This window comes from Chroicocephalus ridibundus, chromosome 12 (assembly GCF_963924245.1).
Source record: "Chroicocephalus ridibundus chromosome 12, bChrRid1.1, whole genome shotgun sequence".
In the NCBI taxonomy this organism is placed as follows: Eukaryota; Metazoa; Chordata; class Aves; order Charadriiformes; family Laridae; genus Chroicocephalus; species Chroicocephalus ridibundus.
The window spans coordinates 12,296,751-12,312,419 of record NC_086295.1 but is presented as its reverse complement, the minus strand read 5'-3'; the positions used below and the strand labels follow the sequence as shown (position 1 = coordinate 12,312,419).

Below are 15,669 nucleotides of genomic sequence, written 5' to 3'. Positions count from 1 at the left end.
AGCACCTTCCTGTGGTGCCCACATGGACCTCCCTGTGGTCCATGGGACCTTCTGTCCCAAAAGCCAAGGTTTCCTCACCGTGCTGCTCTGCATCCCAACACACACAACAAAACACATCTTTTGGTTCCCTTCAGTGAGCATCGCAGCGCAGTCTACAACAGTTGTAATTTAGCAGCTCTCATGGATGGTCCTGACGTTGATTAAAAATGGTGCTGTATCTAGCAAGGAGCAAAAAGCTCATTTATACCATGAGACCAGAGTTAATTTGTGTGGATCTAACAAAAACGTGATGTGCAGCGATGCACAGTTGCAGCCAAGGAAGAAGTAACTCTCTTACCTGGCCTGAGATTTTGCACCTTGTTTGTGAATCGACAGCACAGGTCTGCTCCCTGCTCTCGACTACAAAACAGTTGTTCCCTACAGAAAAAGAAGGGAATTGCTGTCAGACTGGCATCTTTGATAAGACTCTTGGAGGAAAGAGCGTGCAGAGGATGCCGCAGAACACGGTCCTGACCTGCAAAGGACGCGTGTGGAGGAAACACATCTCAGCCACGTGGGACCTCCTGAGACAGCCCAGCAGAGACCATCAGGCTCTGCTGCATGTGGGACGCTGTTTTAAACAGGTTCCCATTCCCAAGGTACAATTAAAGGACTGACAAGTTACCATTTAGGATCTGTAAGGTGGCTGTTTCTATTTCTCCAGTATATACACAGAGTTGGGAACTTGTCTTTACTGATACTTCTTTAAAGAGCAATAGCTATACTAAAGGCAACATCACTCACGGCCCATCTCTGTCTCTTCCAACTCCAGGGAACCAGTGTCCCGCAAAGGCTGTATCATTGAGAGAGGCAAGTCATACAATTTAACGTCCATAACATTCAATTTTAGAACGAAAGAGCATGAAATATTTATAGCCAACATCCACTTTTGTAGAGAGGCATGCAAACCTATATTATCTTTAGTCACTTCAATCTTTTTAAATGCATGAAAATTTAAGCCCCAGAACACTATTTGTCATCTCTTGCTTATTTTAGACTGAAAACAACCCTTTCTAGCCTCACTGCTCCATGCCAGCGCTGTAGGAAGGGAGCACAGGAAAGCATCGAGACAACTCGACGCAGTAAAATAAACTGCACCTTCATCGTGCAAGAATGACCATCAAGAAATATTAGAAAGATATTTCCAAGCCATTTTCACCTTCCAGCAACTGATGCTCCAAAAGCTCTTCAGACCATCAAATCCAGTTGTTACTTTCAGGGAAAGTATTTGCCCAGTATTTAATCTGAACATTCTTCTCTCCAATTTTAGGACCGTGACCTCTTGCCCTATCCCCTGTGAATGCAGAAAGCAAAAAATCACCTTCCCTTTTAGGCACCTGAAGATAGATTTCCTCCCTCACTCTTCTCTAATCTAGAGCCAAACAACTCAGGTTTGTTCAGATCAGTGGTTTGAACCCCCAGCCTTCTGCACTACGCACTTTATCTACTCCAGGATGTTTATTTTCAGCTAAGGAGAAATGAGTTTTATGCCCAATCTCCAAGAATTTACAAGCAGATAGAGCCATGGTCCAATTCATGCCTACCTTAGTCATTTTTTCCATCGCAAAGAGAAGGAATTATGGAATATTCTTGTTAAGCTAAAAATTCCTATTGCAGAGTTTTAAAAATTTTAAATCCTATTCAGGTTGGATTTTAAAAAAAGAGGTATACGCAGCATCAAGCATTAAAGCTCGACAAACGATAGTCAGCTTCTCGCTCCAAGAAAAGGAAACAACAGAGCAGACTCCCACTCCTCTCATTTTCATTTCACTGCCCACAAGGATGCTCGGAGGGACAAAAATATCTAAATTCTACTGCCTATTATTTGAAAGCAGAAATCATCACGTTGTTACATGTTTTATACAAGGCCTAATGAGGCTCTGATCATCTGCATGATTATCCAGTTTGGATGAAACAGAAGAGCACCGGTTTCCCTTTCGTCCAAAAATCTCAAGCCTAGAGCATCCCGCAGGACGTGGGAAGCTGCAGCTCCTGCACTGCCTGGAGGGTTCTGCATGGTTATCTCCAGCTCCTGCTGCGAGCTGGGATATTCTGGGATGGGGAACTCTGTCAGTCCCCTGGGACCTGCTTTCCATGCTGAATAATGTACCTAAACAGTCAATATGTTCAATAACATCTCTGAGCACTTCCTCTGCCCTTATCTCCAGCCTCTTCCAGCTGCAATTACTGCTCCCGTTCACAGTTCATGGGAGCAAGGGGACAACAAAAGCAAAACTAAGTTTTTTCAAAAAAAAAAAAGTCCCCTTGACCAAGAAAGGTCAGTGCTGATAACAGGCAGCACTGCCATTAACTCAGGTATTAAAAAAAAAAAACCTGCAAGACAGCAGCAACGATACCATTATAATACAAATTATTAATACGAGGGACCTGATCACTCTCAGCTTCACTCTTTGGCTAAAGCCAAGGGATCCTATTTTATTTTTTTTGGTGCACAGACCTTGCAAACACCACAGTTAGCAAAGAAAAACCACACTGGCAGTTTTTACACTGTCCACAATATCTTTTTTAAGGTGATTTGTCATTTAAACTGTCAGCTTGAAATCTAATAATTTTAAAAAATGAATAAAATATTATGTATTACATTCACAGGCTGCAACTGCTGCCAAATTCCTCTGTCAATTTTTACGGGATTATAATCACATTCCTCTTTTAATGTTTTATTCTCTTGCTTCAGTGCCAAAGAGATGGGAAAGAGAGTAAATGTCTACTTAAGAACAGTGTATGACAATCCAAACCAAAACTGAAAATGGAGCAAAGTGCCGTGCTCCCCCTCCTCAGGGGGAGACGCTCAGCAAGAGCGTCCTTAGGTGTCGGCTGTAACGCAGCAGCCAAAATGCTTTCAGACGGCAGAGTAATTTTAAAGCAGGTTTTCCCTGTGAAAAATCATTTTTTTTAAAGGAAAAGCATTTTTAATTGTGAGGCAAATGCACGGGAGGACAAGCTTTATGTTTCTGCCATTGAGAAATACCCAGCTCTTGCTGAGACCAGCAACAGCTCAACGCAGCAGTGGACACAAAGGGAAGGTCAGCGGGACCCGCAGCAGACACAAGAGCCAAGCACCCCACAGCCCCCTCCCAGAGGCTATACATCCTCCCTTACTACTACATTTGCTGCTCAGAAACCCTGCCGTCACGTCCTCTCCCTAAACTCTCCTTCTGCTTGAGGTGGAACAGATGAACGGACCCATCTTTGCTCTTCTCACTACAAACGAGCCCCATCTGAGCAAACTGCCCGTCATGTCCTGATCCCAGCTCCTGCAGGGACCTGGCTGGGGCTCAGCCTGGGCAGAGTTACACAAACCAAGGATTTCGGCATTTCTTAGTCAGAATCTAAACTTCTTTTTTTTTTTTTTTTCTTTCTTCTCTCCCCCCCCCCCCCCCCAAATAAATGGCTGGAGCACAACAGTGCTCGTTTGTACAAAGAGGACAAACAAAATTGTCTAGAAATGGAAGCAAAACCTTATTCACCCAACTTAATGAGCAAATTTTACAACATGAACACAAGAAAAATGTTGGGCTTGGGGTTTTTTTTCCCCCCTGCAAGGCACTTTTTTTTTTTTTTGCAGGACAGTGTTCCTTTATAAAAGCATTCTTCTGAAAGCACTTCTCCTGTGAAGCTCCCCCTCCAACAGCTACTGTTACAAATCTGCGATAAAAGACGTATTCAGCAGGGTTTGGCAGACAAATAGCACCCAAAGTGGCACTGCCGAAGCCTCACAATTTTATCACGAGCTTCAAAATATTTGGAGAAAGAAAAGATGCTCCTGCTGGGAGCGTCAGCTAGGAGAAGTTTCAGCTCTTGGGGTTGTGAGAACCTCAGATTTCATTCGGGGGGAAAAAGGGAAAAAATAAAATAGATGTCTAGACACGATTCTGGAGAACAACTCTCAAGCAGGAGTGCAAACGTGATCCAGATTTTCAAGGACTGAAGACCAAGCAGAGGGAACCTTTGACGGATTATCACTTGATTTGATCCAGAGATCAAATATGATCCAGCGATCAAATTTGATCCAGCTTCAGGATTTTGCAGTCTCACTGGCAACTTCCGAATATTTTGGGGGGACAATCACGCTGTGAACTTCAGCCCTAGAAGCGCCATCAGAACAAACACTCTGCCACATCGCTCTTCAGCCAGTGCTCAACTACAGACCGGCAGAGCCACGGAGGTCCCACATGGCTGGAAGCACAGACTTTAGAGCTCAGCTGAACAGGGACACTTTGGCTGCCTGGACAGGGTATGTGTCCATGATCTAGCCACTTAACCCCACCAAAAAAAAGCAGAAGGTCTTGCTCTGCCTTCCCTCACCCCCCACATCTCCCCACCCTTGCCCCTGCAGTCTCTCCCTATCCCTGAGCACGTGCCAGACCTCCCCAAGAGCTTCTGCACCAGCAGAAAGCCGTCCGCTGTTATCCCTAACCATCACATCAGATCAGCCATCTCACAAACCTCTAATTTGAGTTTGCAAGGGAAATATAAGTGGAAATACAACCCCGCATCCAGTAGCATGGCAAGGCAGGTCCATCAAAGCCCAGGAGATGGAGGTCCTGATGGCGGAGGACAAGCCACAATGGCATGGACGGAGAGCTTTGCTGTTTCTGTGGAAGAGGGGCTGAGCCCACAACACAACAAACGAAGATACCTATAGGGTGTCTTCACAGGGATGTACACACACCCCCAACGGCAAGCACAGCTCTGCTGTCCTACTGCTCTTCCCTTCCGTGCCAGAAACAAACCACAGGCAAACCCAACTCAGCATCCACAGCGCAAGGGAAGAGAGACACCTCAGCAATGAATAGATTTCAGCTGGAATCTCCCAGGAGACGGTATTAAAATGAGGGGAGGGGGGGTGCAGGGGGAAGAAATAAATAAATGGAGGAGAAAAGAATCAACTTGCCAGGATCAGCCATGCCAACTTCTAAAACCATAAGTCAAGCCCCGAACGCCACAGCACTGGCTCCTAGTCTGAGATACTGGGAAATAACCAGGCTAATGCAGGGTGGTGAGAGGAGGGCATCTCCCTACCAGCCTCTGCCTGAGAATTCCAGTTTTCCAGGTTTTCTCCATAACTGCAAAGCTCTGGAGGTCTTTTTTCTTTAAAAAGCCGACATTTTCACTGAAGTCCCTGGATCTGAGTGCTAGGCTTTAAGCCAAGTGTCAGAGCTCAGGTGGTAGTGATGGGCTGCAGGAGCTGGCCACCAGCCGAACCCTTTTCCAACCAGCTCATTTGGGGTCTGGATTCGGGAATCCACACCAATGCATTCGGGAAGTATTTCCCAAAATACAGAGTTTAACCCCAAAATTGTATCATGCAGCAGCAAGCAAAACTCTGTAATACTCTATAAATACATCACTATGCACCACACTCACTAGGTCCAGCTCTAAATCTGGTTCACCCATCAGTTGCAGAAAATACAAATACTCTCCCTGGTTTTCGGTCGAATATTCCCAAGTTGACCCGGAGAACCTATGGAGTCACTAAGCTATAATTAGAGGTTTGTTATAAAAGGTGTTTGGGACGCCTGTCAGCACTGAAGGAGACTCTGTATTTAAGGTACCTTTAACACACGGAGTGGCAGCAGGCCGGTTTTTTGGCTTTCATAAAAAAAAAAGCCAACTTGTTTACTCACCTCAAGTGACTTTTCTTGGTCTCTGCTTAGCTAGAATATTTTCAGCCTCTAACTTGACTAATGGCATTTTAAAAAGGCAAAAAGAAAAAGCCACCAGTGAGATGGTTTAAAAGATACGTTTTTATCCATAGCTTATAATGTGATTACCAGCTAAATCTTGCTTTTCACCAAAAAAAATTATAATAAAAAAAATTAATTGGGTGCAGGACGTGCACATTCACTCATTCGTTATTGTAGGATTGTTGACATTAGCTTTTATTTTTAGAAAAACATTAAGTGTGGAGGGGAAATGAAACAATGTGATACTTCTTTGAGACCGTCTCTAACATTAGGAAAATATGCAAAGAACCGTAGTGATCCGCTTGCATACCTTCCCACAGAGTGCCGGGCTTGAGTTTATAAAATAATAAATACTGTTTCAAAGCACTTGGATTGGCCTGACTTTTTTTTTTTTTTTTTTTTTTTAAAATAACATCTGACAACATCACCGTGTCCTGAGCCTTTGGGAGGGAGAGGACCTGAAAGCCACGTATCAGAGATGCTCACTGGGACCTGGTTTCCCTCGGGACTGTCACACCACGGGGTGGCTCTGGGCAGCTCTTGTTCCCTACACCGAAAACTGGCGGGGGGGGGGGCACACCAGATCACCAGCATTATGCCAGAGCGAGCATTTCACATCACAGGCACCTCCAATTGCCCTAATCCTGCAAACACCTTAATAAAAAGGTTACTCCATCAAACGCACGGGAATTTCTCACCTGTGCAGCGTGGTGTGGTAGGCTTGTATGCAACACTTGTAGGGCCAGGGTTTCAGCAGACCATCCCCAGCATTTCTAAATAAAATATTTTTAGGCCTACAAGTACTAAGCTATATCACAACTTAGCAAGTGTTGCTAAAATTAAGTTTAAACTGGAATTAAAAAGCCTCTCTAAAGTGGTGCTCTGGTTCAACACCTGATAGCAGCACTGCCTGTGTTTTGCTGTTGGAAAATAAGTCCTGAGGGTGAGGTGGCCATGGCCAGCGGACGCTCTAGGAGGGGAAAAACATCATTAGGAGAGAAAATCATCTCTTATAATACTGAATGTGAATTCAGGTGTGTAATTACACCAGCTGCCAGGTACAGCTCTGCAGAGGTGACCTTTCCTGGGGCTGCCTGGACATGACACCATGGAGGTATCAAGGCAGAGAGAGGATTTCTCCACCCACCTTTGGGGCAGAACTGGCCAAAACAAGCAGCAGAGGAAGGCAGGACAGAAAACAGCCGCGGGTCCATGTGGTAAGAGGGTGCCCAGCTCCTGGATGCTCTGAAACCACCCCTTCCCAATTGCTGATTTCCAGCTGTTGCTTCGAAGCACGACCACAAAATTTTCGGGTGCACCGTAAACATGGAAACAGATTTCACTATTAATGGTCTCCAGTGGACTTATTTTTGCATCCCACAGCAAAGCGCCACAGCAAGGGAATGTTTTCTTCTTCCAGTAGGCTATTTACTGTCACACACCTACATAAAATTATGGATATTGGACTTAAAATTTCTATTCCCCCCCCCCAAAAAAAAAGCAACTGAAATTGAGCTACTGGGTTGCAAAATTAGCAATACTTTGTATCTGCAATTCAGTTCCAAGAACCTCCCTCCTCTGTTTTTTATAACCACATGGAGAACAGCTATACAGCACATACCATTTTTCACTACATTGAGCTTGAGGAAAATTTAAGACTTCCTCCCCGCCCCGTCTTCTTTTTAATGGGAGATGTGATTATTGAAATTAATTCAGAAAATAGTCGGCATTCACCAATCAGCTCAGCAGCTTGGGTTTTCTTCATCTGCTGGTTACATGCTAATTATTGTACTGGTGGGATTATTTCCCATTCACATTTGGAATTTACAGCACAGTAGGGAATTGATTAAATTAGAAGAAAATACCAAAAAAAAAAAAAAAAGAGAAATCAATGACATTTTAAATTCAACAATTTTTTTTTTAATTTTCTTCCGAGTCCCATGCCTACAAGGACCTCACAAACTCAACCCCAGCAGCAAAGATGCACAAGGCAGCATTTCCAAACGTCGAGGGGCAGAACATCAATGACATCTCCGGAGCAGACACTTTGGGAAGGCAAAGCAAGCCCTCCCGTGCTCATCAATATCTCTGCTGTTCACAGCATTCTCCGCTGCCTCACACCACCTGTACCCTTTTCCACTTGGCCAATGCTTGTAATTAAGAAGGAAAACCTCCCCGCATGTGGGAAATAAGCCCCCATTTCCAAGGCCGGGACTCCAGCCATGCCAGAACGCCCCTGCTGAGGTAGGAACAGGGCTTTGCATGAGTGAGGAGCAGAGGTAGCGATGGCAGACATGTCCGATGATGGCCCCTGCCCCGTCAGCACCTCTGACGGACTGGGGTGGCTTTGTCCTCACCCCAGAAGAGTGAGAGGGACAGAGCAACATGTGTCGACAACACCCACCAGCAAGGACCGGATTCTCCAGCTACCAGGTCTACCAGCTAAGCACAGGTCCCTGGTGGAGACCCTCTTCTGAAGGTACCCGGCAGAGAGATCCCTGATTTTGCTACATGAATCTCAAATACTATTTACCACCTCATTTAACCTGGGCAAGGACACGTGTCAGTTCACCAGTATTGTCAACAGCAGGGCTTGGAGCACAGAAGGGGCTTCATGTTTGCCTTCCAGTGCTGCTTACTGGGGGGGTTACCCCTGAAAGCAAGGGCTCCTTCTCACCCCCACCCTCTCAGCTCCAACCAGCCTGTTGAGAACTACAATAAAATAAAACAAACAAACAAACAAACAAACCCCAAACCTATCCTAGGTGCCAGAGAAGATCAAAGTAGGAGTGTGAAAGCTCAGAAATTGCTTTAAATCACCCAGTCTCCTGCTCCCCAGCCACTGCTGGGTGCCCACAAGCTGCTCCAGGGCCTCCCCAGAAGGTGACAAAGGTGGCAAGAACAGCAAATATCCCTCAATGCCGAAGGGAATCAACAGCGCCCTGGAAAGACGTGCAGGTTTCCCCGGAGCAGAAAATAAGATTGAAAAAAAATCACCTCTAAGTCACAGCCATGATGAAGCAGCGGCGCGGCCTGGCAGCTGGGCCTGGCAGGGCACCAGGGGGGCTCATGGCGAGGCCTATTCTGCCACCTCCTAAGGGCTGGCCCTAAATTAAGGCAGAGGGGGACCGGGGGGCTTGCTGTGATCCAGACATGCGAGAAGAGGAGACACCAGCAAAATCAGGAGAGCACAGAGAAGCTCGGGAAAGGGCTAGGTCTGGGTGGACATGGCAATGACTACTCACCGGAGAGGGTTTTTGCACAATTAACCTCCAGTGAGCTGGCTCCAAAGATGCCTCCTCCGAGGCACCTTCATTTCTAGGGCACTAAGCACTACCGTGATTGCCAGGGCCAAATTTCCAGCCTCCAGAAACGGTGCCGGCACATGGCAGAGCAAACACGGCTCAGCTGGGTGAGGTGGACACCACCACAGCACTGAGACGGACTTCAGCGATGGAAGGGAAAAAAGGCTAAAAGCAAAGGGCCTCCAAACCTGCAAGTGGTTGCTGCATCACCCTCGGTCTCCGTCTTTCCTGCCTGTAAAGTAACATGGAAATGCCAGACACCGGAGCGGAGAACGCAGGCTGCTATTTAAAACATCTGCTGCACTTCACAGTACACGCAAGGCCGGAGGAGCGGGGCCTAGCAGGTGGATTATGGTCTTAATGAAATATTCACATTCATCTGCCCGCTCCGAGTCCAGACCACAAGTCTGCTTCCCCTCTGCTAGCACAGCTGAGGGGGTTTGTGTCCAGATTTTTGGTTTTAAATTAGTTCTGCCTCTATAAAACAGAGACACTCCGCTTGTCTTAAATATTTTCTGACACAGAAACGATTCCTAGCAAAGAAAGAGCGAGCAGGATACATTTCAGGAGGAGGAGTCTGCTTTTACATCCCGCTTAACAAACCAAAGCGCCAACACAACAGGTTCGCACAACCTCCTGCACGTTCTTCAGGATGACTTGTCTCTAATGACCATCCTACAACTAGGAACACACGAAAGAGCCAATGAACCTTAATGCAAAGAGTAAACACACACATCTTGCCAGGGCTGTGAAAAACCACATGTCAAGAAGCGCCATTGGTGTTACACCCAACCATCAAGGTCTCCGAGCACCACGCTTGACGTGCTGGTTTACAGGTGACCACCTCAAGGTTGACCAGAGCCAGAAGGCACGACACAGGCTGCAAGAGAAAGCCCAGCACACCGGCTAGCGTCGGAGGCTGAAATGGTCCTTGTGCCCCAAGGCAGGGCCTGGAGCCACCAGGAATGTCTCCAGCCATTGAAACCTGCTCTCTGCACAGGCATGAGGAGCCAGCAATATGGTTGGATCCTTAACGCAGAGACCCAAGACCTCAGTTCATTAAATATGCTACACATCAAAAAGCATCCAATACAACCTAGTCTTGAATATCTTCTTACACTAAGTATACTCCAAGTACTCCAGTGTGCTACAACAAAGACTCTTGCTACTCCTACTCTAAGATCTGGAGATGAAGGGCTACAGGATTGAGTATCCAAGACCTCAGGCCTAATTTTGGTCCTTTTAAGCAAAACTCTTTATTTTTACCATTTTAAGAGTAGACAAGAAGTTTCAGTCCTTCTTTGGAGACAAACATACTGACCGATTCCCGATAATTTGGGGAAGACGGAACGAGCTCCATCAGACAGCAGGGCACAAGCTTTTGGCAGTTACCACACTCTCCATCTGTGGGACAACCCAACCTTTGGACTTACTTTCCAGGGGGACACCAGCAACACCACAGTTGGGGCTGCAGGATGGGAAAGTGAACCACCAGTACGGCCATTTTATTAAGATTTGCTGTATTCTGGGAGTTTTGTTTTTAAATTGATTTAGGCAGTTGACCCCCCTGCTGACCTGAACTCCTCTGGACAACAAAAAATGTCCTCCCAGCTTTCTGATAAACACCTAGATATAAAGAAAAAAGTGTTACGGCTTCTGATCTACAGCACTACAGTCGTAGAGCATGAGTAAATAGGAGATGCACAGATTTCCAGATGGAAAGAGAGCCCGACAGGACTGATTACATACACTTATTAATGTGTGCCTCTACACCACTGGAAAAAAGCACTGAATATGCTTAAAGAGAAACAAAGCAGGGAAAAATAAAATGGCTACCCATTCAAGTATTTGTGCAACACTGGCATGACACCTTAGGGAAATAAATATTTGCTTGACCTATTTCCAAAAGAGAAGTTTTTATAAGTTCCATGAAAACCTCTTTATTTATCGACACATGAGAGCAGAGCATGCGTGAGCATCCCACACGCTAAGTCGGGCTCCAGGAGCAATGAGCTCCCTTCTTATCCTTCTCACAGGAGCAAACTGATCCCCTTTCCACCATTAGGACAAAAAAGTCAGCCTGGGAACAACATCAAGACACCTATTCTGGAGAGGAAGAGTTAAAAGATACCGACACACATAGCAGAGAGCCTCCTCACTGGCAGCCCCTTTCAACTGATTCCTCTGCCTCTTGCTTCAGTGAATTTTTAAGTGCTGGCTATTTAAACCTGTCCCACCCAGGCCCTTTATTAAGGACATGCTGCGGCCAAATGCCAGGGCTCATTCCCCACCCTATTCCTGACGTGGCCCTCTCAAGCATCTCCATCTTAAAGGAAAAAAACCCAAAAAATCTCTTCTCCTTCCCCCTGAGCAGCACAGCAGGCAGGGAAGCCCCGTCACCCAGGCTGAATTTTCTGAGCGTTACTGGGCAGGAGCGTTTGGGTGGAGCTATAATGGAAACTTTTGCAACCTTAACGCCATGCTATTTTTTTTTTTTTTTTTTCTTTCCCAAGCAAGTGCTAAAACACATGGGGGGCCTGGCTGGAGCCGTGAGGGCAGCGCTCGCCTTCAGTGGGAGGAACGTTAAAAAAGCCATCACTGCAATTGAACGCACAGTTTAGCAGGCTCATTCTCCATTTTTTCTATTTCTTAAAAAAGAAAGAAGTAGGAATAAGGACTGTTGAGCGCGTAGATACAAAGGGAGTTCAGTTAAATATCCCCTTTTTGTGCATGTAGAAAAAGGAGCAGGCACCCACACACAGTGTCCCACTGAAAGGGGAGAGGAAAGAGAAACCACGAAGTCTTTGAAATGCATGAGAACATCCTCTGCAATGGCTGTGACTGCATCTGGTGACAACCCAACCACTCCGGCTCTGCCCTTGTGCCATGTGTCATCACCAGCTCCTCTGACTCCACCACAGCCCTCAGTCGACCAGGGCTTCTCCAGTGACTTCTCGCAAACCCGCTCCACTTGCATTTTAAGCATTGTTATTTAGAACATTTGCCCAGAAAAAAAAAAAGAGAAAAAACAAACAAACAAAGAAGGGGAGAAGCACAAGTCTTTTTTTTTTTTTCTTCTTTTTAATTAGAAACATCGCCCCTCTCCTACTCAACAAAGCAGAAAAGCCATCACAGCTACGAGAAAGAGATGCTGCACACCTTCACCCCAAGAACCTGGAACAAAGAGCCAGCAAGCGGGAGCTTCTCCAAATTAGGCTCTGTAGCAGGACTAGACTCATCCTACCTAGAACAGGTGCCTGAGTTACAAACATGATCATCCTGGGCTCCCATTTGGTTAATGCAAAGAGTGCAGCACCTCGGGGGGTGACTCTGAGTCTATGCGGGGCAAATCATCCTTGGGACCATCAAGGCAGGGGGAACCTAGACCTGGCTCTGGGCTCCTGCTCTCCCAAGCAAATCCCCCTCTTTTGGGGCCATGTCCGCTCCCTGCAAGAACAAGGGCGACAATAACTTACATTAATAGCGTGCAAACCAAGGACCTGTCCACAGGATGAACCTCCCTCCAGCTTTTTTTACATGAAAATCCAGTGGAAAAGACAGAAAGGAAAAAAAATAATACCAGGAGATGGGGAGCAAGGGACCCAGGAGGGGAAAACCCACAGCCGAGCAGAGCAGAAATGGGAAGGGGACCCGGGGGGGTCCCTTGCACAAGCCGTGGGGGCTGAGCAGCATGGTGGCATGGGGGGAGACGTCTGCTCCCGTCTTCTGCCTTTTGTCTGCACAGATTTCCACAGACCCTCAATTATTTGTTTCCACTCCCAACAGTTTTCTTGGGGGAGCAAATGCCCTGCCTGCGGAGGGGGATGAGCGCAAGTGGGTCTTCCAGGGCTCATCCCTGCCTAGGATGTGGCCCCGCATTTGGAAATAGCAAGCGACACACCTATGGAACAGCCCTGCATGGAGCAGGGGGCTCCTAGCGCCCGGTCACCAGGAGGGGGATGCCAGGGGATTGAGCCACGGCCATGCCCTGCCAACAATGCTGCCTCTGGACCCGTCCCATCGCACAAACTGGGAAAGGCTTGGCAAGAGAGGGGCGCAGACCCGCATGCCCAGGTTGGGCTGTAAACCCAAGTTGTAGATAATTCCAGGAGCTACGAGACGAGCTGCTTTTACGTAGTAACACCATAGTAACCAAGGCAGATGATAAAGCTGGCATACACAAGGGCACCGCATTTTTGGAAGGGAGGAAGAGGGGGTCTAAATAGAAGGAAAACCTTCCCGCGGAGCGAGGGGACACACTCTGGGGAACCGGAGCCACGTTGCTGTTTAAATCTCCCCCACAGACAACCCAGATGGCTCTTGTGACCAGCTCGGCTCACCTGCTCCAGGTTTCCCCTCTCTGGGCTGTCAGCACCACCTGCATCAGTCCCCGCGTCCCCCCGATGAAAGCCAGCAGCCCCCACGGGGCTGGTTTTGCCTGGCTTCGCAACAAGGATGTTATTGATAGAGAAGTGCTCCTGCGAGTGACTTCGGGGCTTCAAGTTACTACAGCTTCCCTACAGTAGCAAGAATTGCAGAGGCTGAGCCCCGTCAGAAAAAAAAACATGCTAAACCCCAACCCATCTATAATATAATTAACACAAGCTGCAGATTAGGGTGTAACGGAAGCAAAACGCATCCAACAGCCTCCTCCTTCCCACCCCCGAAGGTGGGTCAGGGCTCCAAAATTGTGTGGGCATCCGTGTGCAGAGAGTTACTGGGATGAACTAAGAGGAAACAATAAACAGACTGGAACAGTCTGCTCCCTCTTCTCAGCTACACATCCCGAGCAGTAAAATCATCAAGGTCACGGACCCAACCTAGTTAGTAGAAGTTATCATTAAATTGCTGTTTTCTTCTACGGTAAATAAAATGTTTCTGATCTTCTGAGTTGTTTTTTTTTTTCCCTCCTCCTCCTCTCTTAAAGAGAAATTACTTTAGAATAAAGTGTTCCAGATAATGAAGTAAACTTCTGGCTTCCTCTCCGTGGAGAGCGGTTCCTCAGGACTGTGTGATCCTGGGTTGGGGACTGTAGCCAGAGGAGGTGACCAGTAGCAGCGAGACCCTCCCTGCCCAGATGGAGCCACCCTCCCGCCAGGCACAGCAGAAACAGGAAAGCAGAAATGGGAAGGGGAGCAGAAATGGGAAAACCCAGTTCAAGAAGGGCTTGGATATGATTATTTCTTTTTCCAGGTACGTCGGTTGGCCTAACAAGACACGTCACCTACATCACCTACCTCTCCCCCATCACCTGCCTTCCCTTCATCACCTGCCTCTCCCCCAAAATTTCCCATCTTGTAACCAGCACAGAAGACGAACCCTTGGAAAAACCTTATTGTTGAGTTTTGCAGGCACAGACTAAGCCCCAAACCGGAGGATGGAGTCCAAAGTCCCAAGCACGAGCCGTGCAGTCGCACTCAGATACGTCCGAGCGAACGTGGTGCCCGAGGGGCTCATACCCGCTCTCCGCCTTTGACCCGCACCCCCTGTGCCAAAAGGTCCCCGCTCCCCCAGCCCAGCGGAGAAGCCTCAGCCTGCTGGCACCCGGCCACATGCCTGGCTGCCACCCCGGGCACCCGATGAGGAGCTGGCATTGCCCAGGCAGGACTTTACCCCGAGGGTGCGAGGTTGAGCCACCGTCCCCAGCCAGGCAAGGCAAGGACCAAGGGGAAACCAAGGGGGGAGCAAGATGGGGCTCAGTCCCAACTCCGACACTGATTTCCCATGCGGCCTCGGGCACGTCCCTTAGCAGCAAGTGGCTTTTCCTACCTGTGTGAGGAAGGTGATGCCGCCTGCCCGCATCCCGTGTTGTCCCAAGGCCAGGCACATTAAACCCGGCATCGCTGCCGCACCAGGAGCCCCCAAAAATCCCCCACCCGTGACCAACCCTCCTACCCCCCAACTGCGACACCAGTGGGGTCAGCCGCCCCTCGGTCCCCAGCGCAAGCGGCCAGCGAGGGATGGAAAAAAATGACTTTTTTTTCCTCTAAAGACCCAGATTCAAGGAAAAAAAAACCCAAACAGACGGCTCCGAGGGCGCCGGGTCCCGGGCAGCCCCACACAGCCGGGTCCCGCAGCGGCTGGGCCGGCAGATTTTTAATTTAATTTAATTTTAATTTTAATTGCTGGCGAGACGATGGCAGCAAAGGGCAGCGCAGCCCGCCGGCTCCCCGCCCCGAGGCAGGGCTGGGCGGACCGGGGCGGCGGCGGCGGGGGGGAACACGCGTGTCCCGACCCCCGGGTGGGCGCCGGGCAAGGGGAGGGGGGGCCGCGGGATAGCCTCGCCGCCGACCCCCCCCACACCTGCGCGGGGTGTGCGGTCCCGGGGGCTGTTCGCGGGGGACAGGGGGAGCGGGTGCGGGCGGGACGGCGATGGGAGGCGAGGGGCGCGGGAGCCCCCCCCTCGCCGGGCGCTCGACACTCACCCACGGCAGGTCCCCGGGCCGCCGTGGCGGCTCGGCTCGGCTCGGCGCGGCGCGGTCCGGCGGAGGCCCCGGCCCCGGCGGCGAGCGCGGGGCGAGCGGGGCTGGCGGCGCAGCGGGGCGGCCGGGCGGGCGCCGCCGAGCCCAGGCATCGGCGGCGCGGGGGGGCGGGGGGAAGCGCGGGGCGGGCGGGCG

General features: G+C 48.9%; 1 protein-coding gene across 3 annotated transcripts in view; it reads right to left on the bottom strand.

Moving 5' to 3' along the window:
- The window catches only part of ZHX3 (zinc fingers and homeoboxes 3), a 50,941-nt gene extending 35,345 nt beyond the window's left edge, over positions 1-15,596 (bottom strand). For 2 of the 3 annotated variants that reach the window (XM_063350431.1, XM_063350432.1), the window contains exon 1: positions 338-417. The gene's annotated coding sequence lies outside the window, so the exon portion shown is untranslated. Of the gene's footprint in view, positions 1-337; positions 418-15,477 lie in introns of those variants that run through there. The other variant, XM_063350433.1, reaches the window with a different exon arrangement.
- Between the last annotated feature and the right edge of the window lie 73 nt (positions 15,597-15,669).